Source organism: Eschrichtius robustus, chromosome 1 (assembly GCF_028021215.1).
Source record: "Eschrichtius robustus isolate mEscRob2 chromosome 1, mEscRob2.pri, whole genome shotgun sequence".
Classification (NCBI taxonomy): Eukaryota; Metazoa; Chordata; class Mammalia; order Artiodactyla; family Eschrichtiidae; genus Eschrichtius; species Eschrichtius robustus.
The window spans coordinates 144,898,392-144,925,012 of record NC_090824.1 but is presented as its reverse complement, the minus strand read 5'-3'; the positions used below and the strand labels follow the sequence as shown (position 1 = coordinate 144,925,012).

The window sequence follows — 26,621 nt, the reverse complement described above, 5'->3', positions numbered from 1 at the left end:
CGAGGGAAAGGTCGATACCACCCAGTGATGTGTGTTCTATCTCTCCTCAACATTTCATTTGCTGTCCATCTTGCCTGTGTGTACGCACCCAAACGTGAAAGCATCGTGGCACAGGCGCCTTCAGAGCGTGCGGCCATCAGGACAAAGAGCGCCGCCGACCAACAAGACCCTGGTCTCGGGCCCTGAAATTCCTCTCCTGAGCAATCTGCCCTGCATCACAGCAAAACGATGTCTTCCTGATCCCCTGAGACACCCTCAGGACAACTGGGCCCCCTCAGCCTAAGAACAAGTGCCCTCTTTGGCAACAAACACGCCCTTGGCACTTTATGATTCCACACAGTGGACACACCCTCAAGGGGAGAGATCTTCCACAAGGGAAGGGCCCTTGGCCGAATATGACGACCTCCATCAAAAGCGGCTCGTACGGACCCGTGACAAAGGGCACCTGAGGAACGCCTGGACTGATCAAGGGAGACTCACCAGCAGGCATACTTCCTGGTCTCCTGCCAAGCCAGAGGAACTTCCTAGGACCGCAACCAAAGCTAATGGCAAGGGAGCCATTCCAATGCCCAAAGTGGCGGGGCAAACCCTTGCAGCAACTGGGTATCTTATCGTAGCACCTTGCACATTGTCTTTCTTCCCTTCAAGGACAAGACCTTGGAGAAACCATGAGACCCAGGTCCTCCAGAACCAACGTGTCACCCACAGCCGTGCAATGAGAGAACGCCTCCAACATCCTGGACCCTTGAACCGGCATGACTTCTCTGGCTTGAAGCCATGCATGCTGGAGATCACAGGCTCGCAGCACCAGAAGGCGGCAGGACAAAATGACCCCTGCAGCACACTTTCACTCCAGCCCTTAAACCTGTAGCATTTCCTTGGCAGCCAACTCGCTTCTTTCTGCATGGTTGGGCCCAAAGACCTCCGGGGAGAGCTCCAAAACTCAGGGAATGCTATGCCGACTGGGTATAGCAATGACGCTGGGCTGTCCTATGGAACACCTTAACATCCTCAACATAGGGGCAAGGAGGCCACACAGGGACAAAACATCCCAACGGCTCCAAATCGGGCCCAGTGAGAAGAAACCATACTGTGCCGTGAAGGCACCATTCACTGGAACAAGGACCCGCCGTGAAACACATTGAGAAAGGAGAGGAAAAGGTTGAGATGGTCCATGAATGTGCACCTGTATTCCTTCCCTACACGGGACTCCAAATGCTCCTGAAGATATCCCAAAAGAGTTCCGGGAACCCTATGTCCACCGACCATCTATCCACCCAACAGTAAGCCTGTGGGCTTAGCCAACACTCTGACGTGTATTTCCTGCTCGCCGTGCCTTCCTCTCTCCACCAGGACCCAAACGAATCCACCCCTCACCTAAGTAGCTTGATGTCCCCTGTATTTGCCTAAGGCATTTTCCAACCTCTCCACACACAACACACAAGCAGGACGCAACCCAAGGAGGAGCCAACGGCGTCGCCCGAATCCGTGGGACGGTGGCCCATTTGATTTCCCCTGACCATCAGGGCAAACGTAAACTACATCCCAACTCCCAAGCTGAACATGACATAGAAGCCTGGCCTGGCCAGGACTCCTTCTCTGACACTGAGTGCAGAGACTTCTGTTTCCTTGCGGGAACAAGGCAACGACCTGAGCTCGAGGGTGGCCTGTAGGTCTCGAGGGCAAGCCAGAGGAGTACCAGTGGCTCATGCTTCCTTTCATACCCGCATGCTGACCGCGGCAGGGGATAGCAGTTTTGGCTAGACTCAGGTGCCCAGAGACGTCAAGTTGTCCTTAGCCTTCCCACGTAGATGGACATCGCAGACTTCTCTCCACATGGCTCTTTCTGCACGAGAAGCCCGCCACCCTCAACTTGAACAATGTTGCTGCGCGAGACCACAGTAGCAAATGCGACATGGACCTCTCCCTAATTTTCCTTTGGGAGCCACGTGCTGGACCTCAGTTAGGATGAGAAGATGGTAGGTATTGCTCATTCATTTTGTTTAGATTTCGAAGGAATGCATTTATGGGAGTCATCACCGATCCACGCAGCTGCTCAAAGGCTGGACGTGCAAAGTCGCGGACTGTCAGCAAGCTCAATCCTCTCAGCAGTAGGGAGCGGCCAGACTCGAGCCACGGGGCAGAAAGTGCACCCAAGTCTCAGGGCATCGGAGCTCGGGTGCCCGAGGAAGCGCCCGGAATGTGACGGTGTAGTCTCGCCGCACAAATCCCCGTGGCCAAACATCTAGGTTTCTTCAAAGAAGTTCCGTTTACCCCCACAAGGTTTCTACCAGGAACCTTTTCAAGCCAGAGGCGATGCCCTTGGGTCGTTCAGAAAGCTATTGGCATTGGAGATATTCCAATGCCCAAACTGGCAGGGCAAACCCTTGCAGCAACTGGGTAACTTGCCCTGGCGCCTTGTATTTTCGCCCCCGGGCCCGTCAGTGACATGACCGCGGAGAAACCTGAGACCCATTCATTGGTTCAGAGTGCCAAGCAGTGCATTTATGGGAGTCATCATCAATCCACCTGCTCAAAGGCTGCACGTTCAAAGTTGCAGGCTCCACCGCAGGGCAGCCAACGATCTCAATCATGTCAGCAGTCAGGAGCGGCCAGAGCCGACCCACGGGGCTGCCAATGGAGCTAAGGATCATGGCATCGGATCTCGGGTGCCACTGGAAGAGCCAAGAAGGTGAGGGTGTAGTCTCAGGGCACAAGTCCCCGTGGCCAAACATCTAGGTTTCTGCAAAGAATTTCCACTCACCAGCACAAGGTTCCTACGAGGATCCTCAAGTACTTCACGCCAAAATCACTCTGAGACTCTTTTGCCTCGACTTGCCTCAACTTGCCGCACTGTCCTCACTTCTCCAGGTACCATGGACTATACAGAGGGCCCCATGCTGCTGCAGGTGTTTGTTCCCGGGCACTCCACCACCTGCCTCAGTGTGACAGAACACAGGGATGTTTGAGAAAAGTGAACGGGGGCACAGAGGCAAAGGGTGATACCGCCCAGCGATGTGCGCTCTATCTCCCCTCAACATTTCATTTGCAGCCCATCATGTCTGTGTGTCCACAGCCAAACGTGAATGCTTCGTGGCACGGATGCCTTCAGAGTGCACGGGCATCAACACAAAGAGCACGGCCGTCCATCAAACCCCTGGTATGGGCCTTGAACTTCCCCGCCTGAGCCGCCTCCCCACCGACACAGCATAGGGATGTCACCCTGAACCGCTGAGACACCCTCAGGGGAAATGGGATTACTCAGCATAAGAGCCACTGCCCTCTGGGGAACCAAACAACTCCTGGCGCATACGCTTCCACACAGTGGACTCACCCTCAAGGGGAAATGTGGTCTCTGAGATCTTCCACAAGGGAACAGCCCTTGGCCAAATGGGAGGACCTCCCACAAAAGCAGCTTGTAGGGACCGGTGACAAAACGCACCAGAGGAACTCCTGGACTGAACAATGGAGAGTCACCTGTAGCCATACTTCCTGGCCTGCTGCCAAGACTGGCAACCTACCCTTGGCCCACACACAAAGCTAATGGCATGGGAACCATTCCGATGCTCAACGCGGCGGGGAAACCCTTGCAGCAATGGTGTAACTTGCAGTGGTGTCTGGTACTTTCACACTCTGGGACCATCAGTGACGTGACATTGGGGAAACCGTGAGGCCCAGGTACTCTGCAAGCAACTTGTTACCCACAGCCATGCAACGAGAGAACCCAGACAACAGCCTAGACACTTGAACCGGTATGACTTGTCTGGCCTGTGGCCAGGCTCGCCGGATACCACAGTCTCGACGCACCAGCGGGTGGCAGGAAAAATGACATCCATGCCACACATCCTCTCCTGCCCTTAAAACTGTAGCCTTTCCTTGGCAGCCGACTCCCTTGTTTCTGCATGGTTGCGCCCAATGACCTCCTGGTAGAGCTCCAATCCTCAGGGAACGCTATGTGGGCCGGGTAGAGAAATGATGATTGGCTGTCCTCAGGAACACCTTCACGTCTTCAACACAGGGGGAACGTGGCCAGACAGGGACAAAACACCCCAAGGCCTCCAAATCGGCCCCCATGAGAAGACACCATACTGTGCCATGAAGGCAACCTTTCGCTGGACAAGGACCCGCCATGAAGCAAATCGGCCAAGGAGAGGAAAGAGGCGGGACAGTCCACAAATGTGCTCCCGTATTCTCTCCCTACACGTGCCTCCAGATGCTCCTGAGGGAATCCCAAATGTGTTCCGGAAACCCCATGGCCACCGTCGATCTATCCACCCACCAGTAAACCTGTGGGCTTAGCCAGCCATCTCACGTCTCTCTTTCACTCGCCTTACCTTAATCTCTCTCCACCGGGATCCCAACGTGTCACGGCAAGATGCCAGAGCCACCCCTCACCAAGGAAGCTTGCCGTGACCAAGCTTGACTAAGGCATTTTCCAGCCCCTTCACACAGCACACACAAGCAGGACACAACCCGAGGAGGAGCCATCAGATTGCCAAAACTCCCAGGAACAGTGGCCCATTTCATTTCTCCCCTCATCAGGAGAAACCTAAATTGCATATGGTCTCCCAAGCAGAACATGACAAAGAAGCCTGCCCTAGGCCTGGAATCCTGTTCTGACCCTGAGCCTACAGACTTCTGTTTCTTTGAGGCCACAAGGCAATGACCAGCAGGTGGGGGCAGCCTGTAGAACTCAAGCGCAGGTGGCAGAACCAGCAATGGCGCACGCTTCCTCTCCTACCTGCATGCTGAACCGTGGCAGGGGACAGCAGTCCTGGCTAGACCAAGGAACCCAGAGACGGCACGCTGTCCCACGCCTTCCCGCCTGGATTGGCATTCCAGGCTCCTTTCCCAATGGCTCTTCTCCCCATGAGATGACCACAACCCTCAACTTGAACAACGTGGCTGTGGCCACCCACGGCCACAAATGCAATGTGAACCTCTCCTTACTTTCCTTTTGGGAGCCACGTGCTGGACCTCAGTTTCAACGAGGAGACGGTAGGGATTTCTCACTCATTTTGTTCAGATTTCCAAGGAATGCATTTGTGGGAGTCGTCATCGATCCAAGCACATGCTCAAACGTTGGACATGCAAAGTTGCAGATTCCACCATGGGACGGCCAGCGAGCTGAATGATATCAGCGTACAGAAGTGGCCAGAGCCGAGCCATGGGTCAGGAAATGCAGCCAGTTCTCAGGGCATCAAAGCTCGTGTATCCCGAGAAAAGACCAGAAGGTGAGGGTGTAGCCCCGGTGCACCCGTTCCCGTCGCCAAACCTTTAGGTTTAGCAAAGAAGTGTCGCTTACCGCAACAAGGGTTAAAGCAGGATCCTCATGGAATGCACGCCAGGACCCCTCCGAGACTCCTTCGCCTGGCCTCGCCTTGCCACGCCGTCCTCCTTTCAACGGGTATCAGGGATTATACGGATGGCCCCAGGCTGCTGCTGGCATTCTTTCCCTGGCATTCCACCTGGCTCGGGTGAGAGAACACACGCAGGCTTGAGGAGGGTGCACGGGCGCAGCGAGGGAAAGGTCGATACCACCCAGTGATGTGTGTTCTATCTCTCCTCAACATTTCATTTGCTGTCCATCTTGCCTGTGTGTACGCACCCAAACGTGAAAGCATCGTGGCACATGCGCCTACAGAGCGTGCGGCCATCAGGACAAAGAGCGCCGCCGACCAACAAGACCCTGGTCTCGGGCCCTGAAATTCCTCTCCTGAGCAATCTGCCCTGCATCACAGCAAAACGATGTCTTCCTGATCCCCTGAGACACCCTCAGGACAACTGGGCCCCCTCAGCCTAAGAACAAGTGCCCTCTTTGGCAACAAACACGCCCTTGGCACTTATGATTCCACACAGTGGACACACCCTCAAGGGGAGAGATCTTCCACAAGGGAAGGGCCCTTGGCCGAATATGACGACCTCCATCAAAAGCGGCTCGTAGGGACCCGTGACAAAGGGCACCTGAGGAACGCCTGGACTGATCAAGGGAGACTCACCAGCAGGCATACTTCCTGGTCTCCTGCCAAGCCAGAGGAACTTCCTAGGACCGCAACCAAAGCTAATGGCAAGGGAGACATTCCAATGCCCAAAGTGGCGGGGCAAACCCTTGCAGCAACTGGGTATCTTATCGTAGCACCTTGCACATTGTCTTTATTCCCTTCAAGGACAAGACCTTGGAGAAACCATGAGACCCAGGTCCTCCAGAACCAACGTGTCACCCACAGCCGTGCAATGAGGGAACGCCTCCAACATCCTGGACCCTTGAACCGGCATGACTTCTCTGGCTTGAAGCCATGCATGCTGGAGATCACAGGCTCGCAGCACCAGAAGGCGGCAGGACAAAATGACCCCTGCAGCACACTTTCACTCCAGCCCTTAAACCTGTAGCATTTCCTTGGCAGCCAACTCGCTTCTTTCTGCATGGTTGGGCCCAAAGACCTCCGGGGAGAGCTCCAAACCTCAGGGAATGCTATGCCAACTGGGTATAGCAATGACGCTGGGCTGTCCTATGGAACACCTTAACATCCTCAACATAGGGGCAAGGAGGCCACACAGGGACAAAACATCCCAACGGCTCCAAATCGGGCCCAGTGAGAAGACACCATACTGTGCCATGAAGGCACCATTCACTGGAACAAGGACCCGCCGTGAAACACATTGAGAAAGGAGAGGAAAAGGTTGAGATGGTCCATGAATGTGCACCTGTATTCCTTCCCTACACGGGACTCCAAATGCTCCTGAAGATATCCCAAAAGATTTCCGGGAACCCTATGTCCACCGACCATCTATCCACCCAACAGTAAGCCTGTGGGCTTAGCCAACACTCTGACGTGTATTTCCTGCTCGCCGTGCCTTCCTCTCTCCACCAGGACCCAAACGAATCCACCCCTCACCTAAGTAGCTTGATGTCCCCTGGATTTGCCTAAGGCATTTTCCAACCTCTCCACACACAACACACAAGCAGGACACAACCCAAGGAGGAGCCAACAGCGTCGCCCAAATCCGTGGGACGGTGGCCCATTTGATTTCCCCTGACCATCAGGGCAAACGTAAACTACATCCCAACTCCCAAGCTGAACATGACATAGAAGCCTGGCCTGGCCAGGACTCCTTCTCTGACCCTGAGTGCAGAGACTTCTGTTTCCTTGCGGGAACAAGGCAACGACCTGAGCTCGAGGGTGGCCTGTAGGTCTCGAGGGCAAGCCAGAGGAGTACCAGTGGCTCATGCTTCCTTTCATACCCGCATGCTGACCGCGGCAGGGGATAGCAGTTTTGGCTAGACTCAGGTGCCCAGAGACGTCAAGTTGTCCTTAGCCTTCGCACGTAGATGGACATCCCAGACTTATCTCCACATGGCTCTTTCTGCACGAGAAGCCCGCCACCCTCAACTTGAACAATGTTGCTGCGCGAGCCCACAGTAGCAAATGCGACATGGACCTCTCCCTAATTTTCCTTTGGGAGCCACGTGCTGGACCTCAGTTAGGATGAGAAGATGGTAGGTATTGCTCATTCATTTTGTTTAGATTTCGAAGGAATGCATTTATGGGAGTCATCACCGATCCACACAGCTGCTCAAAGGCTGGACGTGCAAAGTCGCGGACTGTCAGCAAGCTCAATCCTCTCAGCAGTAGGGAGCGGCCAGACTCGAGCCACGGGGCAGAAAGTGCACCCAAGTCTCAGGGCATCGGAGCTCGGGGGCCCCAGGAAGCACCCGGAATGTGACGGTGTAGTCTCGCCGCACAAGTCCCCGTGGCCAAACATCTAGGTTTCTTCAAAGAAGTTCCGTTTACCCCCACAAGGTTTCTACCAGGAACCTTGTCAAGCCAGAGGCGATGCCCTTGGGTCGTACAGAAAGCTATTGGCATTGGAGATATTCCAATGCCCAAACTGGCAGGGCAAACCCTTGCAGCAACTGGGTAACTTTCCCTGCCGCCTTGTATTTTCGCCCCCGGGCCCGTCAGTGACATGACTGCGGAGAAACCTGAGACCCATTCATTGGTTCAGAGTGCCAAGCAGTGCATTTATGGGAGTCATCCTCAATCCACCTGCTCAAAGGCTGCACGTTCAAAGTTGCTGGCTCCACCGCAGGGCAGCCAATGATCTCAATCATGTCAGCAGTCAGGAGCGGCCAGAGCCGACCCACGGGGCTGCCAATGGAGCTAAGGATCATGGCATCGGATCTGGGCTGCCACTGGAAGAGCCAAGAAGGTGAGGGTGTAGTCTCAGGGCACAAGTCCCCGTGGACAAACATCTAGGTTTCTGCAAAGAATTTCCACTCACCACCACAAGGTTCCTACGAGGATCCTGAAGTACTTCACGCCAAAATCACTCTGAGACTCTTTTGCCTCGACTTGCCTCCACTTGCCGCACTGTCCTCACTTCTCCAGGTACCACGGACTATACAGAGGGCCCCATTTTGCTTCAGGTGTTTGTTCCGGGCACTCCACCACCTGCCTCAGTGTGACAGAACACAGGGATGTTTGAGAAAAGTGAACGGGGGCACAGAGGCAAAGGGTGATACCGCCCAGCGATGTGCGCTCTATCTCCCCTCAACATTTCATTTGCAGCCCATCATGTCTGTGTGTCCACAGCCAAACGTGAATGCTTCGTGGCACGGATGCCTTCAGAGTGCCCGGGCATCAACACAAAGAGCACGGCCGTCCATCAAACCCCTGGTATGGGCCTTGAACTTCCCCGCCTGAGCCGCCTCCCCACCGACACAGCATAGGGATGTCATCCTGAACCGCTGAGACACCCTCAGGGGAAATGGGATTACGCAGCGTAAGAGCCACTGCCCTCTGGGGAACCAAACCACTCCTGGCGCATACGATTCCACACAGTGGACTCACCCTCAAGGGGAAATGTGGTCCCTGAGATCTTCCACAAGGGAACGGCCCTTGGCCAAATGGGACGACCTCCAACAAAAGCAGCTTGTAGGGACCGGTGACAAAACACACCAGAGGAACTCCTGGACTGAACAATGGAGATTCACCTGTAGCCATACTTCCTGGCCTGCTGCCAAGACTGGCAACCTACCCTTGGCCCACACACAAAGCTAATGGCATGGGAACCATTCAGATGCTCAAAGCGGCGGGGAAACCCTTGCAGCCATGGTGTAACTTGCAGTGGTGTCTGGTACTTTCACACTCTGGGACCATCAGTGACGTGACATTGGGGAAACCGTGAGGCCCAGGTACTCTGCAAGCAACTTGTTACCCACAGCCATGCAACGAGAGAACCCAGACAACAGCCTAGACACTTGAACCGGTGTGACTTGTCTGGCCTGTGGCCAGGCTCGCCGGATACCACAGTCTCGACGCACCAGCGGGTGGCAGGAAAAATGACACCCACGCCACACATCCTCTCCTGCCCTTAAAACTGTAGCCTTTCCTTGGCAGCCGACTCCCTTGTTTCTGCATGGTTGCGCCCAATGACCTCCTGGTAGAGCTCCAATCCTCAGGGAACGCTATGTGGGCCGGGTAGAGAAATGATGATTGGCTGTCCTCAGGAACACCTTCACGTCTTCAACACAGGGGGAACGTGGCCAGACAGGGACAAAACACCCCAAGGCCTCCAAATCGGCCCCCATGAGAAGAAACCATACTGTGCCATGAAGGCAACCTTTCGCTGGACAAGGACCCGCCATGAAGCAAATCGGCCAAGGAGAGGAAAGAGGCGGGACAGTCCACAAATGTGCTCCCGTATTCTCTCCCTACACGTGCCTCCAGATGCTCCTGAGGGAATCCAAAATGTGTTCCGGGAACCCCATGGCCACCGTCGATCTATCCACCCACCAGTAAACCTGTGGGCTTAGCCAGCCATCTCACGTCTCTCTTTCACTCGCCTTACCTTTATCTCTCTCCACCGGGATCCCAACGTGTCACGGCAAGTTGCCAGTGCCACCCCTCACCAAGGAAGCTTGCCGTGACCAAGCTTGACTAAGGCATTTTCCAGCCCCTTCACACAGCACACACAAGCAGGACACAACCCGAGGAGGAGCCATCAGATTGCCTAAACTCCCAGGAACAGTGGCCCATTTGATTTCTCCCCTCATCAGGGGAAACCTAATTTGCATATGGTCTCCCAAGCAGAACATGACAAAGAAGCCTGCCCTAGGCCTGGAATCCTGTTCTGACCCTGAGCCTACAGACTTCTGTTTCTTTGAGGCCACAAGGCAATGACCAGCAGGTGGGGGCAGCCTGTAGAACTCAAGCGTAGGTGGCAGAACCAGCAATGGCGCACGCTTCCTCTCCTACCTGCATGCTGAACCGTGGCAGGGGACAGCAGTCCTGGCTAGACCAAGGAACCCAGAGACGGCACGCTGTCCCACGCCTTCCCGCCTGCATTGGCATCCCAGGCTCCTTTCCCAATGGCTCTTCTCCCCATGAGATGACCACAACCCTCAACGTGAACAACGTGGCTGTGGACACACACGGCTGCAAATGCAATGTGAACCTCTCCCTACTTTCCTTTTGGGAGCCACGTGCTGGACCTCAGTTCCAACGAGGAGACGGTAGGGATTTCTCCCTCATTTTGTTCAGATTTCCAAGGAATGCATTTGTGGGAGTCATCATCGATCCAAGCACATGCTCAAACGTTGGACATGCAAAGTTGCAGATTCCACCATGGGAGGGCCAGCGAGCTGAATCATATCAGCGTACAGAAGTGGCCAGAGCCGAGCCATGGGTCAGGAAATGCAGCCAGTTCTCAGGGCATCAAAGCTCGTGTTCCCCGAGAAAAGACCAGAAGGTGAGGGTGTAGCCCCGGTGCACACGTTCCCGTCGCCAAACCTTTAGGTTTAGCAAAGAAGTGTCACTTACCGCAACAAGGGTTAAAGCAGGATCCTCATGGAATGCACGCCAGGACCCCTCCGAGACTCCTTTGCCTGGCCGCGCCTTGCCACGCCGTCCTCCTTTCAACGGGTATCAGGGATTATACGGATGGCCCCAGGCTGCTGCTGGCATTCTTTCCCTGGCATTCCACCTGGCTGGGGGAGAGAACACACGCAGGCTTGAGGAGGGTGCACGGGCGCAGCGAGGGAAAGGTCGATACCACCCAGTGATGTGTGTTCTATCTCTCCTCAACATTTCATTTGTTGTCCATCTTGCCTGTGTGTACGCACCCAAACGTGAAAGCATCGTGGCACATGCGCCTACAGAGCGTGCGGCCATCAGGACAAAGAGCGCCGCCGACCAACAACACCCTGGTCTCGGGCCCTGACATTCCTCTCCTGAGCAATCTACCCTGCATCACAGCAAAACGATGTCTTCCTGATCCCCTGAGACGCCCTCAGGACAACTGGGCCCCCTCAGCCTAAGAGCAAGTGCCCTCTTTGGCAACAAACACGCCCTTGGCTCTTATGATTCCACACAGTGGACACACACTCAAGGGGAGAGATCTTCCACAAGGGAAGGGCCCTTGGCCGAATATGACGACCTCCATCAAAAGCGGCTCGTAAGGACCCGTGACAAAGGGCACCTGAGGAACCCCTGGACTGATCAAGGGAGACTCACCAGCAGGCATACTTCCTGGTCTCCTGCCAAGCCAGAGGAACTTCCTAGGACCGCAACCAAAGCTAATGGCAAGGGAGACATTCCAATGCGCAACGTGGCGGGGCAAACCCTTGCAGCAACTGGGTATCGTATCGTAGCACCTTGCACATTGTCTTTCTTCCCTTCAAGGACAAGACCTAGGAGAAACCATGAGACGCAGGTCCTCCAGAAACAACGTGTCACCCACAGCCGTGCAATGAGGGGACGCCTCCAACATCCTGGACCCTTGAACCGGCATGACTTCTCTGGCTTGAAGCCATGCATGCTGGAGATCACAGGCTCGCAGCACCAGAAGGCGGCAGGATAAAATGACCCCTGCAGCACACATTCACTCCAGCCCTTAAACCTGTAGCATTTCCTTGGCAGCCAACTCGCTTCTTTCTGCATGGTTGGGCCCAAAGCCCTCCGGGAAGAGCTCCAAACCTCAGGGAATGCTATGCCGACTGAGTATAGCAATGACGCTGGGCTGTCCTAAGGAACACCTTAACATCCTCAACATAGGGCAAGGAGGCCACACAGGGACAAAACATCCCAACGGCTCCAAATCGGGCCCCGTGAGAAGACACCATACTGTGCCGTGAAAGCACCATTCACTGGAACAAGGACCCGCCGTGAAGCACATTGAGAAAGGAGAGGAAAAGGTTGGGATGGTCCATGAATGTGCACCTGTATTCCTTCCCTACACGGGATTCCAATTGCTCCTGAAGATATCCCAAAAGAGTTCCGGGAACCCTATGTCCACCGACCATCAATCCACCCAACAGTAAGCCTGTGCGCTTAGCCAACACTCTCACGTGTATTTCCCGCTCGCCTTGCCTTCCTCTCTCCACCAGGATCCAAACGAATCCACCCCTCACCTAAGTAGCTTGATATCCCCTGGATTTGCCTAAGGCATTTTCCAACCTCTCCACACACAACACACAAGCAGGACACAACCCAAGGAGGAACCAACGGCATCGCCCAAATCCGTGGGACGGTGGCCCATTTGATTTCCCCTGACCATCAGGGCAAACGTAAACTACATCCCACCTCCCAAGCTGAACATGACCTAGAAGCCTGGCCTGGCCAGGACTCCTTCTCTGACCCTGAGTGCAGAGACTTCTGTTTCCTTGCGGGAACAAGGCAACGACCTGAGCTCGAGGGTGGCCTGTAGATCTCGAGGGCAAGCCAGAGGAGTACCAGTGGCTCACGCTTCCTTTCATACCCGCATGCTGACCGCGGCAGGGGATAGCAGTTTTGGCTAGACTCAGGTGCCCAGAGACGTCAAGTTGTCCTTAGCCCCCCCACGTAGAGGGACATCCCAGGCTCCTCTCCACATGGCTCTTTCTGCACGAGAAGCCCGCCACCCTCAACTTGAACAATGTTCCTGTGCGAGCCCACAGTAGCAAATGCGACATGGACTTCTCCCTAATTTTCCTTTGGGAGCCACGTGCTGGACCTCAGTTAGGATGAGAAGATGGTAGGTATTGCTCATTCATTTTGTTTAGATTTCGAAGGAATGCATTTATGGGAGTCATCACCGATCCACGCAGCTGCTCAAAGGCTGGACGTGGAAGTCACGGACTGTCATCAAGCTCAGTCCTCTCAGCAGTAGGGAGCGGCCAGACTCGAGCCACGGGGCTGACAGTGCACCCAAGTCTCAGGGCATCGGAGCTCGGGTGCCCCAGGAAGCGCCCGGAATGTGACGGTGTAGTCTCGCCGCACAAGTCCCCGTGGCCATACATCTAGGTTTCTTCAAAGAAGTTCCGTTTACCCCCACAAGGTTTCTACCAGGAACCTTGTCAAGCCAGAGGTGATGCCCTTGGGTCGTACATAAAGCTATTGGCATTGGAGATATTCCAATGCCCAAACTGGCAGGGCAAACCCTTGCAGCAACTGGGTAACTTGCCCTGCCACCTTTTATTTTCACCCCCGGGCCCGTCAGTGACATGACCGCGGAGAAACCTGAGACCCATTCATTGGTTCAGAGTTCCAAGCAGTGCATTTATGGGAGACATCATCAATCCACCTGCTCAAAGGCTGCACGTTCAAAGTTGCAGGCTCCACCGCAGGGCAGCCACCGATCTCAATCATGTCAGCAGTCAGGAGGGGCCAGAGTCGACCCACGGGCCTGCAAATGGAGCTAAGGATCATGGCATCGGATCTGGGCTGCCACTGGAAGAGCCAAGAAGGTGAGGGTGTAGTCTCAGGGCACAAGTCCCCGTGGCCACAAATCTAGGTTTCTGCAAAGAATTTCCACTCACCACCACAAGGTTCCTACGAGGATCCTCAAGTACTTCACGCCAAAATCACTCTGAGACTCTTTTGCCTCGACTTGCCTCAACTTGCCGCACTGTCCTCACTTCGCCAGGTATCAGGGACTATACAGAGGGCTCCATGCTGCTGCAGGTGTTTGTTCCCAGGCACTCCAACACCTGCCTCAGTGTGACAGAACACAGGGATGTTTGAGAAAAGTGAACGGGGGCACAGAGGCAAAGGGTGATACCGCCCAGCGATGTGCGCTCTATCTCCCCTCAACATTTCATTTGAAGCCCATCATGTCTGTGTGTCCACAGCCAAACCTGAATTCATCGTGGCACAGATGCCTTCAGAGTGCACGGGCATCAACACAAAGAGCACGGCCGTCCATCAAACCCCTGGTATGGGCCTTGAACTTCCCCGCCTGAGCCGCCTCCCCACCGACACATCATAGGGATGTCATCCTGAACCGCTGAGACACCCTCAGGGGAAATGGGAATGCTCAGCCTAAGAGCCACTGCCCTCTGGGGAACCAAACCACTCCTGGCGCATACGCTTCCACACAGTGGACTCACCCTCAAGGGGAAATGTGGTCCCTGAGGTCTTCCACAAGGGAACGGCCCTTAGCCAAATGGGACGACCTCCAACAAAAGCAGCTTGTAGGGACCGGTGACAAAACGCACCAGAGGAACTCCTGGACTGAACAATGGAGATTCACCTGTAGCCATACTTCCTGGCCTGCTGCCAAGACTGGCAACCTACCCTTGGCCCACACACAAAGCTAATGGCATGGGAACCATTCCGATGCTCAACGCGGTGGGGAAACCCTTGCAGCAATGGTGTAACTTGCAGTGGTGTCTGGTACTTTCACACTCTGGGCCCATCAGTGACGTGACATTGTGGAAACCGTGAGGCCCAGGTACTCTACAAGCAACTTGTTACCCACAGCCATGCAACGAGAGAACCCAGACAACAGCCTAGACACTTGAACCGGTATGACTTGTCTGGCCTGTGGCCAGGCTCGCCGGATACCACAGTCTCGCCGCACCAGCGGGTGGCAGGAAAAATGACACCCACACCACACATCCTCTCCTGCCCTTAAAACTGTAGCCTTTCCTTGGCAGCCGACTCCCTTGTTTCTGCATGGTTGCACCCAATGACCTCCTGGTAGAGCTCCAATACTCAGGGAACACTATGTGGGCCGGGTAGAGAAATGATGCTTGGCTGTCCTCAGGAACACCTTCACGTCTTCAACACAGGGGGAACGTGGCCAGACAGGGACAAAACAGCCCAAGGCCTCCAAATCGGTCCCCATGAGAAGACACCATACTGTGCCATGAAGGCAACCTTTCGCTGGACAAGGACCCGCCATGAAGCAAATCGACCAAGGAGAGGAAAGAGGCGGGACAGTCCACAAATGTGCTCCCGTATTCTCTCCCTACACGTGCCTCCAGATGCTCCTGAGGGAATCCCAAATGTGTTCCGGGAACCCCATGGCCACCGTCGATCTATCCACCCACCAGTAAACCTGTGGGCTTAGCCAGCCATCTCACGTCTCTCTTTCACTCACCTTACCTTAATCTCTCTCCACCGGGATCCCAACGTGTCACGGCAAGATGCCAGAGCCACCCCTCACCAAGGAAGCTTGCCGTGACCAAGCTTGACTAAGGCATTTTCCAGCCCCTTCACACAGCACACACAAGCAGGACACAACCCGAGGAGGAGCCATCAGATTGCCTAAACTCCCAGGAACAGTGGCCCATTTGATTTCTCCCCTCATCAGGAGAAACCTAAATTGCATATGGTCTCCCAAGCAAAACATGACAAAGAAGCCTGCCCTATGCCTGGAATCCTGTTCTGACCCTGAGCCTACAGACTTCTGTTTCTTTGAGGCCACAAGGCAATGACCAGCAGGTGGGGGCAGCCTGTAGAACTCAAGCGCAGGTGGCAGAACCAGCAATGGCGCACGCTTCCTCTCCTACCTGCATGCTGAACCGTGGCAGGGGACAGCAGTCCTGGCTAGACCAAGGAACCCAGAGACGGCACGCTGTCCCAAGCCTTCCCACCTGGATTGGCATCCCAGGCCCCTTTCCCAATGTCTCTTCTCCCCATGAGATGACCACAACCCTCAACTTGAACAACGTGTCTCTGGACACCCACGGCTGCAAATGCAATGTGAACCTCTCCCTACTTTCCTTTTGGGAGCCACGTGCTGGACCTCAGTTCCAACGAGGAGACGGTAGGGATTTCTCCCTCATTTTGTTCAGATTTCCAAGGAATGCATTTGTGGGAGTCATCATCGATCCAAGCACATGCTCAAACGTTGGACATGCAAAGTTGCAGATTCCACCATGGGACGGCCAGCGAGCTGAATCATATCAGCGTACAGAAGTGGCCAGAGCCGAGCCATGGGTCAGGAAATGCAGCCAGTTCTCAGGGCATCAAAGCTCGTGTTCCCCGAGAAAAGACCAGAAGGTGAGGGTGTAGCCCCGGTGCACACGTTCCCGTCGCCAAACCTTTAGGTTTAGCAAAGAAGTGTCACTTACCGCAACAAGGGTTAAAGCAGGATCCTCATGGAATGCACGCCAGGACCCCTCCGAGACTCCTTTGCCTGGCCGCGCCTTGCCACGCCGTCCTCCTTTCAACGGGTATCAGGGATTATACGGATGGCCCCAGGCTGCTGCTGGCATTCTTTCCCTGGCATTCCACCTGGCTGGGGGAGAGAACACACGCAGGCTTGAGGAGGGTGCACGGGCGCAGCGAGGGAAAGGTCGATACCACCCAGTGATGTGTGTTCTATCTCTCCTCAACATTTCATTTGCTGTCCATCTTGCCTGTGTGTACGCACCCAAACGTGAAAGCATCGTGGCACATGCGCCTACAGAGCGTGCAGCCATCAGGACAAAGAGCGCCGCCGACCAACAACACCCTGGTCTCGGGCCCTGACATTCCTCTCCTGAGCAATCTGCCCTGCATCACAGCAAAACGATGTCTTCCTGATCCCCTGAGACGCCCTCAGGACAACTGGGCCCCCTCAGCCTAAGAGCAAGTGCCCGCTTTGGCAACAAACACGCCCTTGGCTCTTATGATTCCACACAGTGGACACACACTCAAGGGGAGAGATCTTCCACAAGGGAAGGGCCCTTGGCCGAATATGACGACCTCCATCAAAAGCGGCTCGTAAGGACCCGTGACAAAGGGCACCTGAGGAACCCCTGGACTGATCAAGGGAGACTCACCAGCAGGCATACTTCCTGGTCTCCTGCCAAGCCAGAGGAACTTCCTAGGACCGCAACCAAAGCTAATGGCAAGGGAGACATTCCAATGCCCAACGTGGCGGGGCAAACCCTTGCAGCAACTGGGTATCGTATCGTAGCACCTTGCACATTGTCTTTCTTCCCTTCAAGGACAAGACCTAGGAGAAACCACGAGACGCAGGTCCTCCAGAAACAACGTGTCACCCACAGCCGTGCAATGAGGGGACGCCTCCAACATCCTGGACCCTTGAACCGGCATGACTTCTCTGGCTTGAAGCCATGCATGCTGGAGATCACAGGCTCGCAGCACCAGAAGGCGGCAGGACAAAATGACCCCTGCAGCACACTTTCACTCCAGCCCTTAAACCTGTAGCATTTCCTTGGCAGCCAACTCGCTTCTTTCTGCATGGTTGGGCCCAAAGCCCTCCGGGAAGAGCTCCAAACCTCAGGGAATGCTATGCCGACTGAGTATAGCAATGACGCTGGGCTGTCCTAAGGAACACCTTAACATCCTCAACATAGGGCAAGGAGGCCACACAGGGACAAAACATCCCAACGGCTCCAAATCGGGCCCCGTGAGAAGACACCATACTGTGCCGTGAAAGCACCATTCACTGGAACAAGGACCCGCCGTGAAGCACATTGAGAAAGGAGAGGAAAAGGTTGGGATGGTCCATGAATGTGCACCTGTATTCCTTCCCTACACGGGATTCCAATTGCTCCTGAAGATATCCCAAAAGAGTTCCGGGAACCCTATGTCCACCGACCATCAATCCACCCAACAGTAAGCCTGTGCGCTTAGCCAACACTCTCACGTGTATTTCCCGCTCGCCTTGCCTTCCTCTCTCCACCAGGATCCAAACGAATCCACCCCTCACCTAAGTAGCTTGATATCCCCTGGATTTGCCTAAGGCATTTTCCAACCTCTCCACACACAACACACAAGCAGGACACAACCCAAGGAGGAACCAACGGCATCGCCCAAATCCGTGGGACGGTGGCCCATTTGATTTCCCCTGACCATCAGGGCAAACGTAAACTACATCCCACCTCCGAAGCTGAACATGACCTAGAAGCCTGGCCTGGCCAGGACTCCTTCTCTGACCCTGAGTGCAGAGACTTCTGTTTCCTTGCGGGAACAAGGCAACGACCTGAGCTCGAGGGTGGCCTGTAGATCTCGAGGGCAAGCCAGAGGAGTACCAGTGGCTCACGCTTCCTTTCATACCCGCATGCTGACCGCGGCAGGGGATAGCAGTTTTGGCTAGACTCAGGTGCCCAGAGACGTCAAGTTGTCCTTAGCCCTACCACGTAGAGGGACATCCCAGGCTCCTCTCCACATGGCTCTTTCTGCACGAGAAGCCCGCCACCCTCAACTTGAACAATGTTCCTGTGCGAGCCCACAGTAGCAAATGCGACATGGACTTCTCCCTAATTTTCCTTTGGGAGCCACGTGCTGGACCTCAGTTAGGATGAGAAGATGGTAGGTATTGCTCATTCATTTTGTTTAGATTTCGAAGGAATGCATTTATGGGAGTCATCACCGATCCACGCAGCTGCTCAAAGGCTGGACGTGGAAGTCACGGACTGTCATCAAGCTCAGTCCTCTCAGCAGTAGGGAGCGGCCAGACTCGAGCCACGGGGCTGACAGTGCACCCAAGTCTCAGGGCATCGGAGCTCGGGTGCCCCAGGAAGCGCCCGGAATGTGACGGTGTAGTCTCGCTGCACAAGTCCCCGTGGCCAAACATCTAGGTTTCTTCAAAGAAGTTCCGTTTACCCCCACAAGGTTTCTACCAGGAACCTTGTCAAGCCAGAGGTGATGCCCTTGGGTCGTACATAAAGCTATTGGCATTGGAGATATTCCAATGCCCAAACTGGCAGGGCAAACCCTTGCAGCAACTGGGTAACTTGCCCTGCCACCTTGTATTTTCACCCCCGGGCCCGTCAGTGACATGACCGCGGAGAAACCTGAGACCCATTCATTGGTTCAGAGTTCCAAGCAGTGCATTTATGGGAGACATCATCAATCCACCTGCTCAAAGGCTGCACGTTCAAAGTTGCAGGCTCCACCGCAGGGCAGCCACCGATCTCAATCATGTCAGCAGTCAGGAGGGGCCAGAGTCGACCCACGGGCCTGCAAATGGAGCTAAGGATCATGACATCGGATCTGGGGTGCCACTGGAAGAGCCAAGAAGGTGAGGGTGTAGTCTCAGGGCACAAGTCCCCGTGGCCACAAATCTAGGTTTCTGCAAAGAATTTCCACTCACCACCACAAGGTTCCTACGAGGATCCTCAAGTACTTCACGCCAAAATCACTCTGAGACTCTTTTGCCTCGACTTGCCTCAACTTGCCGCACTGTCCTCACTTCGCCAGGTATCAGGGACTATACAGAGGGCTCCATGCTGCTGCAGGTGTTTGTTCCCAGGCACTCCAACACCTGCCTCAGTGTGACAGAACACAGGGATGTTTGAGAAAAGTGAACGGGGGCACAGAGGCAAAGGGTGATACCGCCCAGCGATGTGCGCTCTATCTCCCCTCAACATTTCATTTGAAGCCCATCATGTCTGTGTGTCCACAGCCAAACCTGAATTCATCGTGGCACAGATGCCTTCAGAGTGCACGGGCATCAACACAAAGAGCACGGCCGTCCATCAAACCCCTGGTATGGGCCTTGAACTTCCCCGCCTGAGCCGCCTCCCCACCGACACATCATAGGGATGTCATCCTGAACCGCTGAGACACCCTCAGGGGAAATGGGAATGCTCAGCCTAAGAGCCACTGCCCTCTGGGGAACCAAACCACTCCTGGCGCATACGCTTCCACACAATGGACTCACCCTCAAGGGGAAATGTGGTCCCTGAGGTCTTCCACAAGGGAACGGCCCTTGGCCAAATGGGACGACCTCCAACAAAAGCAGCTTGTAGGGACCGGTGACAAAACGCACCAGAGGAACTCCTGGACTGAACAATGGAGATTCACCTGTAGCCATACTTCCTGGCCTGCTGCCAAGACTGGCAACCTACCCTTGGCCCACACACAAAGCTAATGGCATGGGAACCATTCCGATGCTCAACGCGGTGGGGAAACCCTTGCAGCAATGGTGTAACTTGCAGTGGTGTCTGGTACTTTCACACTCTGGGCCCATCAGTGACGTGACATTGTGGAAACCGTGAGGCCCAGGTACTCTACAAGCAACTTGTTACCCACAGCCTTGCAACGAGAGAACCCAGACAACAGCCTAGACACTTGAACCGGTATGACTTGTCTGGCCTGTGGCCAGGCTCGCCGGATACCACAGTCTCGCCGCACCAGCGGGTGGCAGGAAAAATGACACCCACACCACACATCCTCTCCTGCCCTTAAAACTGTAGCCTTTCCTTGGCAGCCGACTCCCTTGTTTCTGCATGGTTGCACCCAATGACCTCCTGGTAGAGCTCCAATCCTCAGGGAACACTATGTGGGCCGGGTAGAGAAATGATGCTTGGCTGTCCTCAGGAACACCTTCACGTCTTCAACACAGGGGGAACGTGGCCAGACAGGGACAAAACAGCCCAAGGCCTCCAAATCGGTCCCCATGAGAAGACACCATACTGTGCCATGAAGGCAACCTTTCGCTGGACAAGGACCCGCCATGAAGCAAATCGACCAAGGAGAGGAAAGAGGCGGGACAGTCCACAAATGTGCTCCCGTATTCTCTCCCTACACGAGCTTCCAGATGCTCCTGAGGGAATCCCAAATGTGTTCCGGGAACCCCATGGCCACCGTCGATCTATCCACCCACCAGTAAACCTGTGGGCTTAGCCAGCCATCTCACGTGTCTCTTTCACTCGCCTTGCCTTACTCTCTCTCCACCGGGATCCCAACGTGTCACGGCAAGATGCCAGAGCCACCCCTCACCAAGGAAGTTTGCGTGACCAAGCTTGACTAAGGCATTTTCCAGCCCCTTCACACAGCACACACAAGCAGGACACAACCCGAGGAGGAGCCATCAGATTGCCTAAAGTCCCTGGAACAGTGGCCCATTTGATTTCTCCCCTCATCAGGAGAAACCTAAATTGCATATGGTCTCCCAAGCAGAACATGACAAAGAAGCCTGCCCTAGGCCTGGAATCCTGTTCTGACCCTGAGCCTACAGACTTCTGTTTCTTTGACGCCACAAGGCAATGACCAGCAGGTGGGGGCAGCCTGTAGAACTCAAGCGCAGGTGGCAGAACCAGCAATGGCGCACGCTTCCTCTCCTACGTGCATGCTGAACCGTGGCAGGGGACAGCAGTCCTGCCTAGACCAAGGAACCCAGAGACGGCACGCTGTCCCACACTTTCCCGCCTGGATTGGCATCCCAGGCTCCTTTCCCAATGGCTCTTCTCCCCATGAGATGACCACAACCCTCAACTTGAACAACGTGGCTGTGGACACCCACAGCCGCAAATGCAATGTGAACCTCTCCCTACTTTCCTTTTGGGAGCCACGTGCTGGACCTCAGTTCCAACGAGGAGACGGTAGGGATTTCTCACTCATTTTGTTCAGATTTCCAAGGAATGCATTTGTGGGAGTCATCATCGATCCAAGCACATGCTCAAAAGTTGGACATGCAAAGTTGCAGATTCCACCATGGGACGGCCAGCGAGCTGAATCATATCAGCGTACAGAAGTGGCCAGAGCCGAGCCATGGGTCAGGAAATGCAGCCAGTTCTCAGGGCATCAAAGCTCGTGTTCCCCGAGAAAAGACCAGAAGGTGAGGGTGTAGCCCCGGTGCACACGTTCCCGTCGCCAAACCTTTAGGTTTAGCAAAGAAGTGTCGCTTACCGCAACAAGGGTTAAAGCAGGATCCTCATGGAATGCACGCCAGGACCCCTCCGAGACTCCTTCGCCTGGCCTCGCCTTGCCACGCCGTCCTCCTTTCAACGGGTATCAGGGATTATACGGATGGCCCCAGGCTGCTGCTGGCATTCTTTCCCTGGCATTCCACCTGGCTCGGGTGAGAGAACACACGCAGGCTTGAGGAGGGTGCACGGGCGCAGCGAGGGAAAGGTCGATACCACCCAGTGATGTGTGTTCTATCTCTCCTCAACATTTCATTTGCTGTCCATCTTGCCTGTGTGTACGCACCCAAACGTGAAAGCATCGTGGCACATGCGCCTACAGAGCGTGCGGCCATCAGGACAAAGAGCGCCGCCGACCAACAAGACCCTGGTCTCGGGCCCGGAAATTCCTCTCCTGAGCAATCTGCCCTGCATCACAGCAAAACGATGTCTTCCTGATCCCCTGAGACACCCTCAGGACAACTGGGCCCCCTCAGCCTAAGAACAAGTGCCCTCTTTGGCAACAAACACGCCCTTGGCACTTATGATTCCACACAGTGGACACACCCTCAAGGGGAGAGATCTTCCACAAGGGAAGGGCCCTTGGCCGAATATGACGACCTCCATCAAAAGCGGATCGTAGGGACCCGTGACAAAGGGCACCTGAGGAACGCCTGGACTGATCAAGGGAGACTCACCAGCAGGCATACTTCCTGGTCTCCTGCCAAGCCAGAGGAACTTCCTAGGACCGCAACCAAAGCTAATGGCAAGGGAGCCATTCCAATGCCCAAAGTGGCGGGGCAAACCCTTGCAGCAACTGGGTATCTTATCGTAGCACCTTGCACATTGTCTTTCTTCCCTTCAAGGACAAGACCTTGGAGAAACCATGAGACCCAGGTCCTCCAGAACCAACGTGTCACCCACAGCCGTGCAATGAGGGAACGCCTCCAACATCCTGGGCCCTTGAACCGGCATGACTTCTCTGGCTTGAAGCCATGCATGCTGGAGATCACAGGCTCGCAGCACCAGAAGGCGGCAGGATAAAATGACCCCTGCAGCACACTTTCACTCCAGCCCTTAAACCTGTAACATTTCCTTGGCAGCCAACTCACTTCTTTCTGTATGGTTGGGCCCAAAGACCTCCGGGGAGAGCTGCAAACCTCAGGGAATGCTATGCCTACTGGGTATAGCACTGACGCTGGGCTGTCCTAAGGAACACCTTAACATCCTCAACATAGGGGCAAGGAGGCCACACAGGGACAAAACATCCCAACGGCTCCAAATCGGGCCCAGTGAGAAGACACCATACTGTGCCGTGAAGGCACCATTCACTGGAACAAGGACCCGCCGTGAAGCACATTGAGAAAGGAGAGGAAAAGGTTGGGATGGTCCATGAATGTGCACCTGTATTCCTTCCCTACACGGGACTCCAAATGCTCCTGAAGATATCCCAAAAGAGTTCCGGGAACCCTATGTCCACTGACCATCTATCCACCCAACAGTAAGCCTGTGGGCTTAGCCAACAATCTCACGTGTATTTCCCGCTCGCCTTGCCTTCCTCTCTCCACCAGGACCCAAACGAATCCACCCCTCACCTAAGTAGCTTGATGTCCCCTGGATTTGCCTAAGGCATTTTCCAACCACTCCACACACAACACACAAGCAGGACACAACCCAAGGAGGAGCCAACAGCGTCGCCCAAATCCGTGGGACGGTGGCCCATTTGATTTCCCCTGACCATCAGGGCAAACGTAAACTACATCGCACCTCCCAACCTGAACATGACATAGAAGCCTGGCCTGGCCAGGACTCCTTCTCTGACCCTGAGTGCAGAGACTTCTGTTTCCTTGCGGGAACAAGGCAACGACCTGAGATCGAGGGTGGCCTGTAGGTCTCGAGGGCAAGCCAGAGGAGTACCAGTGGCTCATGCTTCCTTTCATACCCGCATGCTGACCGCGGCAGGGGATAGCAGTTTTGGCTAGACTCAGGTGCCCAGAGACGTCAAGTTGTCCTTAGCCTTCCCACGTAGATGGACATCCCAGGCTCCTCTCCACATGGCTCTTTCTGCACGAGAAGCCCGCCACCCTCAACTTGAACAATGTTGCTGCGCGAGCCCACGGTAGCAAATGCGACATGGACCTCTCCCTAATTTTCCTTTGGGAGCCACGTGCTGAACCTCACTTAGGATGAGAAGATGGTAGGTATTGCTCATTCATTTTGTTTAGATTTCGAAGGAATGCATTTATGGGAGTCATCACCGATCCACGCAGCTGCTCAAAGGCTGGACGTGCAAAGTCGTGGACTGTCAGCAAGCTCAATCCTCTCAGCAGTAGGGAGCGGCCAGACTCGAGCCACGGGGCAGAAAGTGCACCCAAGTCTCAGGGCATCGGAGCTCGGGTGCCCCAGGAAGCGCCTGGAATGTGACGGTGTAGTCTCGCCGCACAAGTCCCCGTGGCCAAACATCTAGGTTTCTTCAAAGAAGTTCCGTTTACCCCCACAAGGTTTCTACCAGGAACCTTGTCAAGCCAGAGGCGATGCCCTTGGGTCGTACAGAAAGCTACTGGCATTGCAGATATTCCAATGCCCAAACTGGCAGGGCAATCCCTTGCAGCAACTGGGTAACTTTCCCTGCCGCCTTGTATTTTCGCCCCCGGGCCCGTCAGTGACATGACTGCGGAGAAACCTGAGACCCATTCATTGGTTCAGAGTGCCAAGCAGTGCATTTATGGGAGTCATCATCAATCCACCTGCTCAAAGGCTGCACGTTCAAAGTTGCAGGCTCCACCGCAGGGCAGCCAACGATCTGAATCATATCAGCAGTCAGGAGCGGCCAGAGCCGACCCACGGGGCTGCCAATGGAGCTAAGGATCATGGCATCGGATCTCGGGTGCCACTGGAAGAGCCAAGAAGGTGAGGGTGTAGTCTCAGGGCACAAGTCCCCGTGGCCAAACATCTAGGTTTCTGCAAAGAATTTCCACTCACCAGCACAAGGTTCCTACGAGGATCCTGAAGTACTTCACGCCAAAATCACTCTGAGACTCTTTTGCCTCGACTTGCCTCCACTTGCCGCACTGTCCTCACTTCTCCAGGTACCATGGACTATACAGAGGGCCCCATGCTGCTGCAGGTGTTTGTTCCCGGGCATTCCACCACCTGCCTCAGTGTGACAGAACACAGGGATGTTTGAGAAAAGTGAACGGGGGCACATAGGCAAAGGTTGATACAGCCGAGCGATGTGCGCTCTATCTCCCCTCAACATTTCATTTGCAGCCCATCATGTCTGTGTGTCCACAGCCAAACGTGAATGCTTCGTGGCACGGATGCCTTCAGAGTGCACGGGCATCAACACAAAGAGCACGGCCGTCCATCAAACCCCTGGTATGGGCCTTGAACTTCCCCGCCTGAGCCGCCTCCCCACCGACACAGCATAGGGATGTCACCCTGAAACGCTGAGACACCCTCAGGGGAAATGGGATTACTCAGCGTAAGAGCCACTGCCCTCTGGGGAACCAAACCACTCCTGGCGCATACGCTTCCACAGAGTGGACTCACCCTCAAGGGGAAATGTGGTCCCTGAGATCTTCCACAAGGGAACGGCCCTTGGCCAAATGGGACGACCTCCCACAAAAGCAGCTTGTAGGGACCGGTGACAAAACACACCAGAGGAACTCCTGGACTGAACAATGGAGATTCACCTGTAGCCATACTTCCTGGCCTGCTGCCAAGACTGGCAACCTACCCTTGGCCCACACACAAAGCTAATGGCATGGGAACCATTCCGATGCTCAACGCGGCGGGGAAACCCTTGCAGCAATGGTGTAACTTGCAGTGGTGTCTGGTACTTTCACACTCTGGGACCATCAGTGACATGACATTAGGGAAACCGTGAGGCCCAGGTACTCTGCAAGCAACTTGGTACCCACAGCCATGCAACGAGAGAACCCAGACAACAGCCTAGACACTTGAACCGGTATGACTTGTCTGGCCTGTGGCCAGGCTCGCCGGATACCACAGTCTAGACGCACCAGCGGGTGGCAGGAAAAATGACATCCATGCCACACATCCTCTCCTGCCCTTAAAACATGGTTGCGCCCAATGACCTCCTGGTAGAGCTCCAATCCTCAGGGAACGCTATGTGGGCCGGGTAGAGAAATGATGCTTGGCTGTCCTCAGGAACACCTTCACGTCTTCAACACAGGGGGAACGTGGCCAGACAGGGACAAAACACCCCAAGGCCTCCAAATCGGCCCCCATGAGAAGACACCATACTGTGTCATGAAGGCAACCTTTCGCTGGACAAGGACCCGCCATGAAGCAAATCGGCCAAGGAGAGGAATGAGGCGGGACAGTCCACAAATGTGCTCCCGTATTCTCTCCCTACACGTGCCTCCAGATGCTCCTGAGGGAATCCCAAATGTGTTCCGGGAACCCCATGGCCACCGTCGATCTATCCACCCACCAGTAAACCTGTGGGCTTAGCCAGCCATCTCACGTCTCTCTTTCACTCGCCTTACCTTAATCTCTCTCCACCGGGATCCCAACGTGTCACGGCAAGATGCCAGAGCCACCCCTCACCAAGGAAGCTTGCCGTGACCAAGCTTGACTAAGGCATTTTCCAGCCCCTTCACACAGCACACACAAGCAGGACACAACCCGAGGAGGAGCCATCAGATTGCCTAAACTCCCAGGAACAGTGGCCCATTTGATTTCTCCCCTCATCAGGAGAAACCTAAATTGCATATGGTCTCCCAAGCAAAACATGACAAGGAAG

The 26,621-nt window shown here is 54.9% G+C and overlaps 9 non-coding genes across 9 annotated transcripts; all 9 read right to left on the bottom strand.

Moving 5' to 3' along the window:
• Positions 1-1,954: 1,954 nt before the first annotated feature.
• LOC137777707 (small nucleolar RNA SNORD116) lies at positions 1,955-2,046 on the bottom strand. The gene has a single exon (XR_011076598.1). It is a non-coding gene; the product is annotated as a small nucleolar RNA SNORD116 (small nucleolar RNA).
• A 2,927-nt stretch (positions 2,047-4,973) lies between these two features.
• LOC137753269 (small nucleolar RNA SNORD116) lies at positions 4,974-5,065 on the bottom strand. Its single transcript, XR_011071436.1, has one exon. It is a non-coding gene; the product is annotated as a small nucleolar RNA SNORD116 (small nucleolar RNA).
• A 2,408-nt stretch (positions 5,066-7,473) lies between these two features.
• Positions 7,474-7,565, bottom strand: LOC137777703 (small nucleolar RNA SNORD116). The gene has a single exon (XR_011076596.1). It is a non-coding gene; the product is annotated as a small nucleolar RNA SNORD116 (small nucleolar RNA).
• Positions 7,566-10,491: 2,926 nt separating this feature from the next.
• Positions 10,492-10,583, bottom strand: LOC137753773 (small nucleolar RNA SNORD116). Its single transcript, XR_011071577.1, has one exon. It is a non-coding gene; the product is annotated as a small nucleolar RNA SNORD116 (small nucleolar RNA).
• Positions 10,584-12,989: 2,406 nt separating this feature from the next.
• Positions 12,990-13,081, bottom strand: LOC137777697 (small nucleolar RNA SNORD116). The gene has a single exon (XR_011076595.1). It is a non-coding gene; the product is annotated as a small nucleolar RNA SNORD116 (small nucleolar RNA).
• A 2,926-nt stretch (positions 13,082-16,007) lies between these two features.
• LOC137753766 (small nucleolar RNA SNORD116) lies at positions 16,008-16,099 on the bottom strand. The gene has a single exon (XR_011071574.1). It is a non-coding gene; the product is annotated as a small nucleolar RNA SNORD116 (small nucleolar RNA).
• A 2,406-nt stretch (positions 16,100-18,505) lies between these two features.
• LOC137777692 (small nucleolar RNA SNORD116) lies at positions 18,506-18,597 on the bottom strand. The gene has a single exon (XR_011076592.1). It is a non-coding gene; the product is annotated as a small nucleolar RNA SNORD116 (small nucleolar RNA).
• Positions 18,598-21,522: 2,925 nt separating this feature from the next.
• LOC137753005 (small nucleolar RNA SNORD116) lies at positions 21,523-21,614 on the bottom strand. Its single transcript, XR_011071346.1, has one exon. It is a non-coding gene; the product is annotated as a small nucleolar RNA SNORD116 (small nucleolar RNA).
• A 2,408-nt stretch (positions 21,615-24,022) lies between these two features.
• LOC137751136 (small nucleolar RNA SNORD116) lies at positions 24,023-24,114 on the bottom strand. The gene has a single exon (XR_011070699.1). It is a non-coding gene; the product is annotated as a small nucleolar RNA SNORD116 (small nucleolar RNA).
• Between the last annotated feature and the right edge of the window lie 2,507 nt (positions 24,115-26,621).